We start from the raw sequence: 11,070 nt of genomic DNA on the forward strand, positions 1-11,070 counted from the left end.
CATTTGGTTTATCCATTCATCAGTTGGTAGACATTTGGGTTGTGTCCACCTTCTGGCTATTGTGAATACTGTTGCTATGAACATTTGTGTACAAATTTTTGTTTGGACACCTGTTTTCAACTTTATTGTGTATATACCTATGAGTGGGATTGCTGGACCATATGGTATTTCTATGTTTAACTACTTAAGGAACTACCAAACTGTTTTTCACTATGGCTACACTATTTTCCATTCCCACCAGCAGCGTAGGAGGGTTCCAATTTCTCCACATCCTGCCCAACACTTGTTATTTTCTATTTGTTTTTATTATAGCCATCCCAGTAGGTATGAAGTGGTATCTCACTGTGGTTTTGATTTGCATTTCCCTGATGACTAATGATGGTGAGAATCTTTTCATGTGTTTGTGGGCCATGTGTATATCGTCTTTGGAGAGATGTCCTTTCAAATCCTTTGCCCACTTTTTAAATCTTTTTTTAAAGTAGGCTCCGTGCCCAACATGGGGCTTGAACTCACATTCCTGAGATCAAGAGTCACATGCTCCACAGACTGAACCAGCCAGGCACTTTTACCTATTTTTTAAATGGATTTTTGTCTTTTTATTGTTAAGTTGTAAGAGTTCTTTATATATTTTGGATACCAAACCCTTATCAGATATCTAATTAGTAATACTTTCTCCCATTCTCTAAGTTGTCTTTTTACTCTCCTGATAATGTGCTTTGATGTACAGAAGTTTTCAATTTTGATGAAGTCCAATTTACCTATTGTTTCTTTGTTGCTGATGCTTTTGGTGTCATATCTCAGAAGCCACTGCCAAATCAAAGGTCATGAAGATTTACCCCTATGTTTTTGTCAAAGAATTTTATACTCTTGGTTCTTATATTTAGGTCTTTGATACATTTTGAGTTAATTTTTATATGTGATATGAGGTCAGGGTCCAACTGCCTTCTTTTGTATGTGGATATCCAGTTGTCCTAGCACATTGTTGAAGAGACTGTTCTTTCCCCCATCTAATTGTCTTGACACACTTGTTGAAATCAACTGACCATACATGGGTGGGTTTGTTTCTGGACTTCCAATTTTATTCCACTGACATATATATATGATATATATGATATATATATATCATATATATGATAGACATATATATGATATATATATATATCATATATATGATAGACATATATATGATATATATATATATATATGTCTATCCTTGTGCCTGTACCACACTGTTTCAATTACTGTAGCTTTGTAATAAGATTTGAAATCAGGAAGTGGGAGTTCTCCACTTTTGTTCTTTTTCAAGAATATCTTGACTAGTTGGGGCTCCTTGCAATTCCATATAAATTTTAGGATCTGCTTTTCCATTTCTGCAAAAAAGGCCATTGGAATTTTGATAGGGATTACATTAAATGTGTACATTGCTTTGGGGAGTATTGCCATCTTCACAATGTTAAGTCTTCCAATCCATGAACACTGGATGTCTTTCCATCATTTAAGTCTCTTTCATTTCTTTTAATGATGTTTTGTACTTTTCAGTGCACAGGTCTTGTACCCGCTTAGTTAAATTTATTTCTAAGTATTTTATTCTTTTTGATCCTATTATAAATAGAATTGATTTCTTAATTTCCTTTTCGGATTGTTCATTGCCAGTGTATAGAAATACAAGTGCTTTTGTGTGTTGATCTTCTAGTCTGCCACTTTGCTGAATTCAGTTATGAACTCTAATAGTTTTTTTGTGGATTCTCTAGGATTTTATATATATATAAGATGATATTATCTGGGAAAGAAATCATTTTACCTCTGTTCCAGTTTGAGTACCTTTAATTTCTTTTTCTTGACTGAAATTGCTCTGGCTAGAACTCTGAGTACAATGTTTAATAGAAGTGGCAAAAGTGGGCCTCCTTGTCTTGTTCCTGATCTTAAGGAAATGCTTTTGTTCTTTCACTATTGAGTATGATGTTATCTATGGGTTTCCCATAAATGCCTTTTATCAGATTGAGGAAGTTCCCTTCCATTCCTAGTTTGTTGAGTGTTTTTTCATGAAAGGATGTTGGATTTTTGTCAGGTTTTTTTCTGCATCAGTGAGATGACATAGTCTCATTAACATGTGGTCCAAGACATTTTCTAATTTCGACTGTGATTTCTTCTTGACCCATGAGTTACTTACAAGTGTGTGACTTATCTTCAGACATTTGAGGATTTTCTAGTTATCTGTTGTAGATATATAATTTAGTTCCACTGTGGCCAGAGAACATACACTGTTAAACTTCATCCTTTGAAATTTGTTGAGACTTTCTTTATAGACCAGCATGGGATCTACTAGGGTAAATGTTCTTTGTGCACCTGAAAAGAATGTGAATTCTTCAGTTGCTGGGCATGGTGTTGTCTATGTACCAATTATATGAAACTCGCTAATTGTGTTGTTCAAATCTTTTATATCATTTCTGATTTTTTTCTGCTTGTTCCATCACTGAGAGAGGTGTGTGAAAGTCCATAGCTATTTTGGGGATTTGTCTATTTCTCCTTTTAATTCTATCAACTTTCACTTTCTACATTTTGAACTTGTGTGATTCGGCGATATAATAGGCACCCAATAATGGACACCCAAAGATACCATGCCCTAATTCCCAGAAACTGAATATGATGAGTTGCCATATACACGAATATATTTTGTCACATAACAAAAGGGATTTTACAGATATAATTAAGATTATTAATCAGTTTATCTTCATGTAGAGAGATTATCCACATGGGCCTAGTGTGATCACATGAGCCCTTAAAAGCAGATGTTGGGGGGTGGAGGCAGGAAGATGGGAGCAGAGTAGGAGGACCCTAGGCTTGCCTCATCTCACAAACAAAACTGAATTTGTGTATCAGTTCTAGCAGTTTTTTGGTGGAGTCTATGTACAGTATCATGTCATCTGCAAATAGTGAAAATTTCATTTCTTCCTTGCCTATTTGGATACTTTTTATTTCTTTTCATTTTCTGATTGAGAATTGAAGTTCATTCCCTTGAAGAAGGTAGGAAGTGCAGAGACTTAGTTTGGGGTCAAAGGGATCACGGGTGCTGCAGAGGGGAGGGAACTATGGTCACAGAGAAAGCCAAGAGAGAGAAGAACACACAAGGAGGCTTGGAAAACAAGAGGGGCTGAATTTCACAAGTTCTTGCAACCAGTTACCAAAACTGAAACAGGAAAAAATAGAAAATTTGAAAAGAGCAACAACCAGCACAAAAATTGAATCAATAATCAAAAAACTCCCAACAAATAAAAGTCTAGGACCAGATGGCTTCATAGGCAAATTCTACCAAATATTTTAAAAAGGATTAATACGTATTCTTCTCAAACTATTCCAAAAAATAGAAAAGGAAGGAAAACTTCCACATTCATTCTATACTAGCCTGATACCAAAACCAGATAAAAAACACCACTAAAAAAGAGAACTACAGGCCAATATCCCTGATGAATATGGATGCAAAAATTCTCAGTAAAATACTAGCAAATCAGGGATGCCTGTGTGGCTCAGTCGGTTAAGCGTCTGCCTTCAGCTCAGGTCATAATCCCAGGGTCCTGGGATCAAGTCCCACATCGGCTCTCTGCTCAGCAGGGAGTCTACTTCTCCCTCTCTGCCTGCCGCTCCCCCTGCTTTGTGCTCTCTCTCTCTGACAAATAAATAAATAAAATCTTTAAAAAAAATACTAGCAAATCAAATCCAACAATACATTAAAAAAATCATTCACCACAATCAAGTGGGATTTATTCCTGGGTTGCAAGGGTGGTTCAATATTCACAAATCAATCAATGTGATACATCATAGAACCATACCATCATTTCAATAGATGCAGAAAAAGCATCTGACAAAGTACAACATCCATTCATGATAAAAACCCTCAACAAAGTAGATTTAGAGGGAACATACTTCAACATAATAAAGGCCATCTATGACAAACCCACAGCCAGCATCATACTCAGTGGGAAAAAACTGACAGCTTCTCCTCTACAGTCAGGAACAAGACAGGGATGTCCACTATCACTACTTTTATTTACCTGAGTACTGGAAATCCTAGCCACCACAATCAGAGAATGAAAAGAAATAAAAAGTATCCAAACAGGCAAGGAAGAAATGAAATTTTCACTATTTGCAGATGACATGATACTATACATAGACTCCACCAAAAAACTGCTAGAACTGATACACAAATTCAGTAAAGTTACAGGATATAAAATCAATGTACAGAAATCTGTTACATTTCTATAACCACTAATGAAGCAGCAGAAAGAGAAAATTAAGGAATCAATCCCACTTACAATTGAACCAAAAGCAATAAGATACATAGGAATAAACCTAGCCAAAGAGATGAAAGACCTGTACTCTGAAAACTATAAAATACTGATAAAAGAAATTGAAGATGGGGCGCCTAGGTGGCTCAGTCAGCTGAGCATCTGACTCTTGGTTTTGGCTCAGGTCATGATCTCAGGGTTGTGAAATCAAGCCCTGTGTCGGGCTCTGCCCTCAGCAGGGAGTCTGCTTGAGATTCTCTCCCTCTCCCTCTCCCTCTGCCCCTCCCCGCAACTCGCTTGCTCTTTCTCTCTCTCTCTCTCTCAAATAAATAAATCTGTTTTAAGAAAAGGAAATTGGAGATGACACAAAGAAATGGAAAGACATTCTGTGCTCATGGACTGGAAAAGTAAATATTGTTAAAATGTCTATACTACCCAAAGCTCAATCTACACCTTTAAAGCAATCCTTATCAAAATACCAACAGGATTTTTCACAAAGCTAGAATAAACAATCCTAAAATTTGTATGGAACCACAAAAGACCCCAAATAGCCAAAGCAACCCTGAAAAAGAAAAGCAAAGCTGGAGGCATCACAATTCTAGGCTTCAAATTATATTACAAAGCTGTAATGATCAAAACAGTATGGTGCTGGCACAGATATAGACCCATAGATCCATGGAACAGAATAGAATACCCAGAAATGAATCCACAACTATATGGTCAATTAATCTTTGACAAAACAGGAAAGAATAGCCAATGGGGGAAAAAATGTCTCTTCAACAAATGGTGTTGGGCAAACTGGACAGCAACAAGCAAAAGAATGAAACTGGACCACTTTCTTACACCATACACACAAAAATAAATTCAACATGGATTAAAGACCTAAATGTGAGACCTGAAACCATAAAAATCCTAGAAGAGAACACAGGCAGTAACTTATTCGACCTCAGCTGCAGCAACTTCTTTCTAGCTTGTTTCCTGAGGCAAGGGAAACAAAAGCAAACTACTGGGATTATATCAATATGAAAAGCTTCTGCACAGCAAAGGAAACCATCAACAAAACTAGAAGACAACCTACAGAATGGGAGAAGATATTTGCAAATAACATATCTGATAAAAGATTAGTATCCAAAATATATAAAGAACATATAAAACTCAACACCCTAAAAATGAATAATCCAGTTAAAAAATGGGCAGAAGATACGAATAGACATTTTTCAAAAGAAGACATCCAGATGGCCAAAAGACACATGAAAAAGTGCTCATCACTTATCATCAGGGAAATGCAAGTCAAAACTACAATGAGGTATCACCTCACACCTGTCAGAATAGCTAAAATCAACAACACAAGAAACAACAGATGTTGGCAAGGATGTGGAGAAAGGGGAGCCCTCTTACACTGTTGGTGGGAATGCAAACTGGTGTAGCCACTGTGGAAAACAGTATGGAGGTTCCTCCAAAAGTTAAAAATAGAACTACACTAAGATCCAGCAATCACACTACTAGGTATTTACCTCAAGATTACAAGAACACTAATTCAAAGGGATACATGTACCCCAATGTTTATAGCAGCATTATCTACAATAGCCAAATTATGGAAGCAACCTAAGTGTCCATCAATTGATGAACGGATAAAGAAGAAATGGTACAGGGGTGCCTGGGTGGCTCAGGTCATGATCCCAGGGATCGAGCCCTGCATCGGGCTCCCTGCTTGGCAGGAAGCCTGCTTCTCCCTCTCCCACTCCCCCTGCTTGTGTTCCCTCTCTCGCTGTGTCTCTCTCTGTCAAATAAATAAAATCTTTAAAAAAGAGAGAAATGGTACACACACACACACACACACACACAATGGAATATTACTCAGCCAAGAAAAGGAAGAAATCTTGCCATTTGCAACAACATGGATAGGGCTAGAGTGTATAATGCTAAGTGAAAGAAGTCAGTCAGAGAAAGACAAATACGACATGATTTTATTCATATGTGGAATTTAACAAAACAAAACAAATGAGCGAAGGAAAACAAGAGAGATAGAGGCAAACCAAGAAACAAACTCTTACCTATAGAGAACAAATTGATGGTTACGAGAGGGCAGGTGGGGGGGATGCGGGAAATAGGTGATAGGGATTAAGGAGTGCACTTGTTGTGATGAGCAGCGGGTGTTGGATGGAAGTGTTGAATCACTGTATTGTACACTTGAAACTAGCATAACACTGTATGTTAACTAACTGGAATTTAAATTAAAACTTTATTAAAAAGCAGATGCTAGGCAGTGGAAAAGGAAGGCAGAAGGGAAAGTCAGAGATTTAAAGCACATCAAGAAGTTAATGTGCTATTGTCGGCTTATGGATGGAGGGGACCATGTAAAAAAGAACTGAATTCTCCCAACAAACTGAATGACTTTGAAAGTGGATTCTTTCCCAGGGCCTCCAGAGAGGAACACAACCTTGCCAGCACCATAATTTCAACCTTATGAGACCCTAAGAAGAGAACCCAGCTGAGCTGCATGTTGCTTGGATTTCTGCCCTATGGAAACTGTGAAGTAAAAATGGGTGTTGTTTTAAGCTGCCAAGTTCATGGTAATTTGTTACAACAGCAACAAAAAAAATGAATAATACAGGTAGATTGAAAATTTGGAATTGTTATATTTTCCCTTGAATTGGCCCTTTTATTATTATGAAATTTCCCTCTTTATCTCTTTCAATACTTCTTCTACTTATAGCCTACTTTGCTATTAGTGTAGCTACAATAGCTTTCTATCAGTGTTTTCATGGCATATGTTTCTCCATCATGTTATGTACAAGCTTTCTATACCTCTTCATTCCTTTCTATAATTCTTGCTTCCATTTGGGATCAGATTAAATAACTCCCTTTAGTTTTTCTAGCGGTACAAGTCTACTGGTGATCAATTCTCGTAGCTTTGTATGTAGAAGGCTTTATTTCACCTGATTTTTTTGACTACTGGTATAGAATGGGTATAGAATTTTTGGTCGGCAGATTTATTTGCTTTCAGCAGGGCAACAGGTTGTCCACATGAAGAGACAACATTTTTACCCCTTCCACTATAAAAATACCTGCCACCCTGGTGTCTGAGCACTCTGTTCTTCCCCTTAGGTCCTTTCTAAACAGGAGTAGAAAATGATACAGTCCCTATTGAGATGTTTGTTTATCCTGTGCAGTAGAGACTTAATTCATAAGGCCTGGGCTTCCCAAACCTGACACCTTCCAAATGTCTTCAGGACTGGCACTTAAGCAGCTCCTGAGAGATAACGTCTGAGTCCTTGGAATATCTTGCCTAATAAGAGTGTCTTTGCATACCTAAGACCTTGGGCCACACCAGTTAGTCTATGCTAACAATCTGATTTATGGAGAATGTACTTTTTTGTTTGTCTGGGTCTTTAGACCACACTGTATTGGTTTGGCCTCTAGAGGGCTTGGAGACTAAAGAGCTGAGTCACGCAGGTGCCCCATGCCTGAGACTAAACCCCAATAAAAACCTTGGACTCAAGGCTCCAGTGAGCTTCCCTGATTGGCAATACTTTATACATGTTGTCACACATCATTGCTGGGAAAATTAAGTGCTGCCCATATAACGCCATTGGGAGAAGAAGCTGGAAGCTAGCACCTGGTTTCTCCTGGCTTCTGCCCTGTGCACCTTTTTCATTTGCTGATTTTAATCTCTGTTTTTTGCTGTAATAAACCACAATCATGCGTACAATCACTCTTCTGAGTTCTGTGAGTCTTTCCAGTGAATCATTAAGCCTAAGAGTGATCCTGGAGACCGTATATTTGGCATCAGGAGTGACGTTCACTAGAATGACCCTGGTTCACTGAAACATGGCAAAGATATTGTTGGAGAAAAGTAAAGATGGGGCAGTGGGAGTTAATGAACCTTTGACACCTGGATAGCTACCAAGTGACCCATGGTATAAAACAGCAGCTATGCTGTGATCAGTTACTAGACGTAAAAGTTACCAGTGGAATTCAGAAATGACAGACCTAACTCCTGAGCAGTTGGGTCACTGGATGTGTCAGTCAGGGTCCTCCAGAGAAACAGAACCAATTATTATTTTTTTAATTTTTATCTATTACTAGTTCCATTCTATATGATTGTATATATTTCCAAACAGGAGCAGAACCTGTATAAACAGATACGACCTCCATATATATATAATGAGATTTATTATAGAGAATTGGTTCGTGCAATGATAGAGGCTGAGAAGTCCCACAATATATTGTCTATAAGCTAGAGATCCAGGAAAGGTGGTGGTGTAAATTCCAATCCAAGTCTAAAGGCCTAAAAACCAGGAGCATCAATGGTGTGAGTCCCAGTCCAAGGCTAGGAGAGAACCAGTGTCTCAGCTCAAAAAGTCAGGCAAAGCCCTTCCTCTGCCTTTTTGTTCTATCCAGGACCTCGATGGGTTGGATTATGCCCACCCACATTGGGAAGGGCAATCTGCTTTACTCAATCTATTTAAATTTGAATCTCATCTGGAAACACCCCTCATAGATGCAACCAGAAGTAATGTTTAGCCAAGTATCTGGGCACCTAGCGATCCAGTTAAGTTGACACATCAATTAGCCATCACACTGGATATACAAAGAAAAGCAAAATAATAAGAAACAAGCTGAATATACAATCTCTTGGTTATGGTTATCTGTAGTAACTAAAATGAAAATAAAGGGAGAGTGTTGAGGTGGTTCCTGACACCGTGCCAACCTTAGATTTTGGCTGGTCTGAACTACAGCTGCTAGCCTCAGAGCCACTACCAAATGGAAAAAAAATATGCTGGAATACCAGATAGTACCTCTACAACCTCTGGCCACCAAGAAGGTAGCCCAGGTGGCAGGGGGACAAAAGAAAGAAACTACTGAAACCGGGGGTATAGTGCAAAAGAGAGTCAAGACTTTAGCTAAGCTACTCCATGGTATTGCGTTGACATCTATTCTATGTGGACAAGCACCCTACAGGGGCCTTAAACTGACACTTGGCCACCTCTTGCAAGAGCATGTGCTGTACAACAGCCCACAGAATCACAAGTAAATATAAGTTCCTGATATGACTTCCTCAGTGATCTTTGTGATAAACAGGTCTTCCCCCACCCCAGGACCTTCTCCTTGCATGTCCCTTATCTAAGACCCTGTGAAGCTTACCAAAACCTCACTCTTTATGGTTTGATTGACCAATCTGGCCTTATCCCAGAAACCCCAAAGCAGTGTACCCATGGACTCTAATAAAGGCATGTGCCCCAGGCCCAGCCTTGCTCTCTGCCTGCGCCCTGCCTTGACCTCCCTGTGTGGCCCATCGAGGTGTGCCTCTTCCAGGACCTGAGAATAAGCTTCCTTATTTTCAATTTCTTTGTTGAATCTGGCTCACCATCTGGCTCCCCAGGGCTCTATTTAACAAATGTTAATTTAACAAAATCCTAACAAGGAATTATCTCATTTTTTGGATCAATATCATCAACTTCTTCTGGATCTTACAGATGCTCTACTGACACCAAGTCTTTGAGTTTCCAGACCTAATTCCAATGTGGGGGAAGAGAGCTCCCCCCCAGCACACACACACACCAAGCAATTCTAGGACACCAATAGGGTGTCTGGGAATTCGACCCGATTCTGATACTATCTACCCAGAGGTAGCATCAGATTCCATGGGTGAAAGGATCAGCCCTACAAGACTATCCCCACACCCACTCCCAACCTCAGACACCAGTGACAAGCCCCAGGCTGGTACCTGTACTTCCGACTGACCAGCTACAGATTGGAGGTTCCAACAACCTCCTCCTTGGACTTCAAATGCCAGTCACAATTCCAGATTATTACTTGTACTTCTGACCAACTGTCTAGAAATTAGAGGTTCCCAGCACCTTCTCGTGAGATTCTTTGAATTTGCTAGAGCAGCCCACAGAACTCAGGGAAACACATTTACCAGTTTATTAAAGAATACGAATCAACAGCCAGATGAAGAGATACATAGGGCAAGGTATGGGGAAAGAGCACCACTGTCCTCATGTCTCCATGTGTCCACCAACCCAGAATCTCTCTGAATCCAGTCCTTTTGGGTTTTTATGGGGGCTTCATTGCATAGTCATGATTGACTAAGTCATTGGCCATTGGCTGATCCAACCTCCCGTCCCTCTGCTCTCCCCAGAGGTCAAGGGGTGGGGCTGAAAGTTCCAACCTTCCAATCATATGGTTGGTCCTCCTGGCAACAAGCTCACCAAGGGTGGGATCCAGAAGTCACCTTCATTAGTAACAAGACACCCATGTCACCTTTATGTTTCTGAAGCCTTCTTAGGAACTGTGGATGAAAACCCAATATATCTGAGAAATATATTGTGGTCATCTGGACCAAATATATATTTCTTATCAATTATGATATCATAGATGCTAAGAAAATTAGATTGATGCACAAAAGAATGGGGAAATACAAAAGGGAAAGTCAAGGGACTTGTCTGGGCAGGGTGGAGATCTTTAAACAGTTATTGAGAAATGGGATTAATAAAGCAGATATTGACGGAGCCAAAACCAAGGCATTAATGCAGCTCTATTGGAGGTTGGGTGGACTGATGGGCCCTCTGCTGGTCCACCAACATTGGCGTGCCCTAAACAAATCCACTCTATTCTCCCTAGTCTGGAGGAATTTTAAAAGCCAGACGGCGGGACACGTGGGTGGCTCAGTTGGTTAAGTGTTTGCCTTCGGCTTAGGTCATGATCCCAATGTCCTGGGATGGAGTCCTGATCGGGCTCCTTGCTCAGCGGGGTCCTTCTTCTCCCTCTGCCTGCCGCT

The sequence above is a fragment of the Mirounga angustirostris genome, unplaced genomic scaffold (assembly GCF_029215605.1).
Source record: "Mirounga angustirostris isolate CCGP_5_RB_7025 unplaced genomic scaffold, mMirAng1.0.hap1 SCAF_11, whole genome shotgun sequence".
In the NCBI taxonomy this organism is placed as follows: domain Eukaryota; kingdom Metazoa; phylum Chordata; class Mammalia; order Carnivora; family Phocidae; genus Mirounga; species Mirounga angustirostris.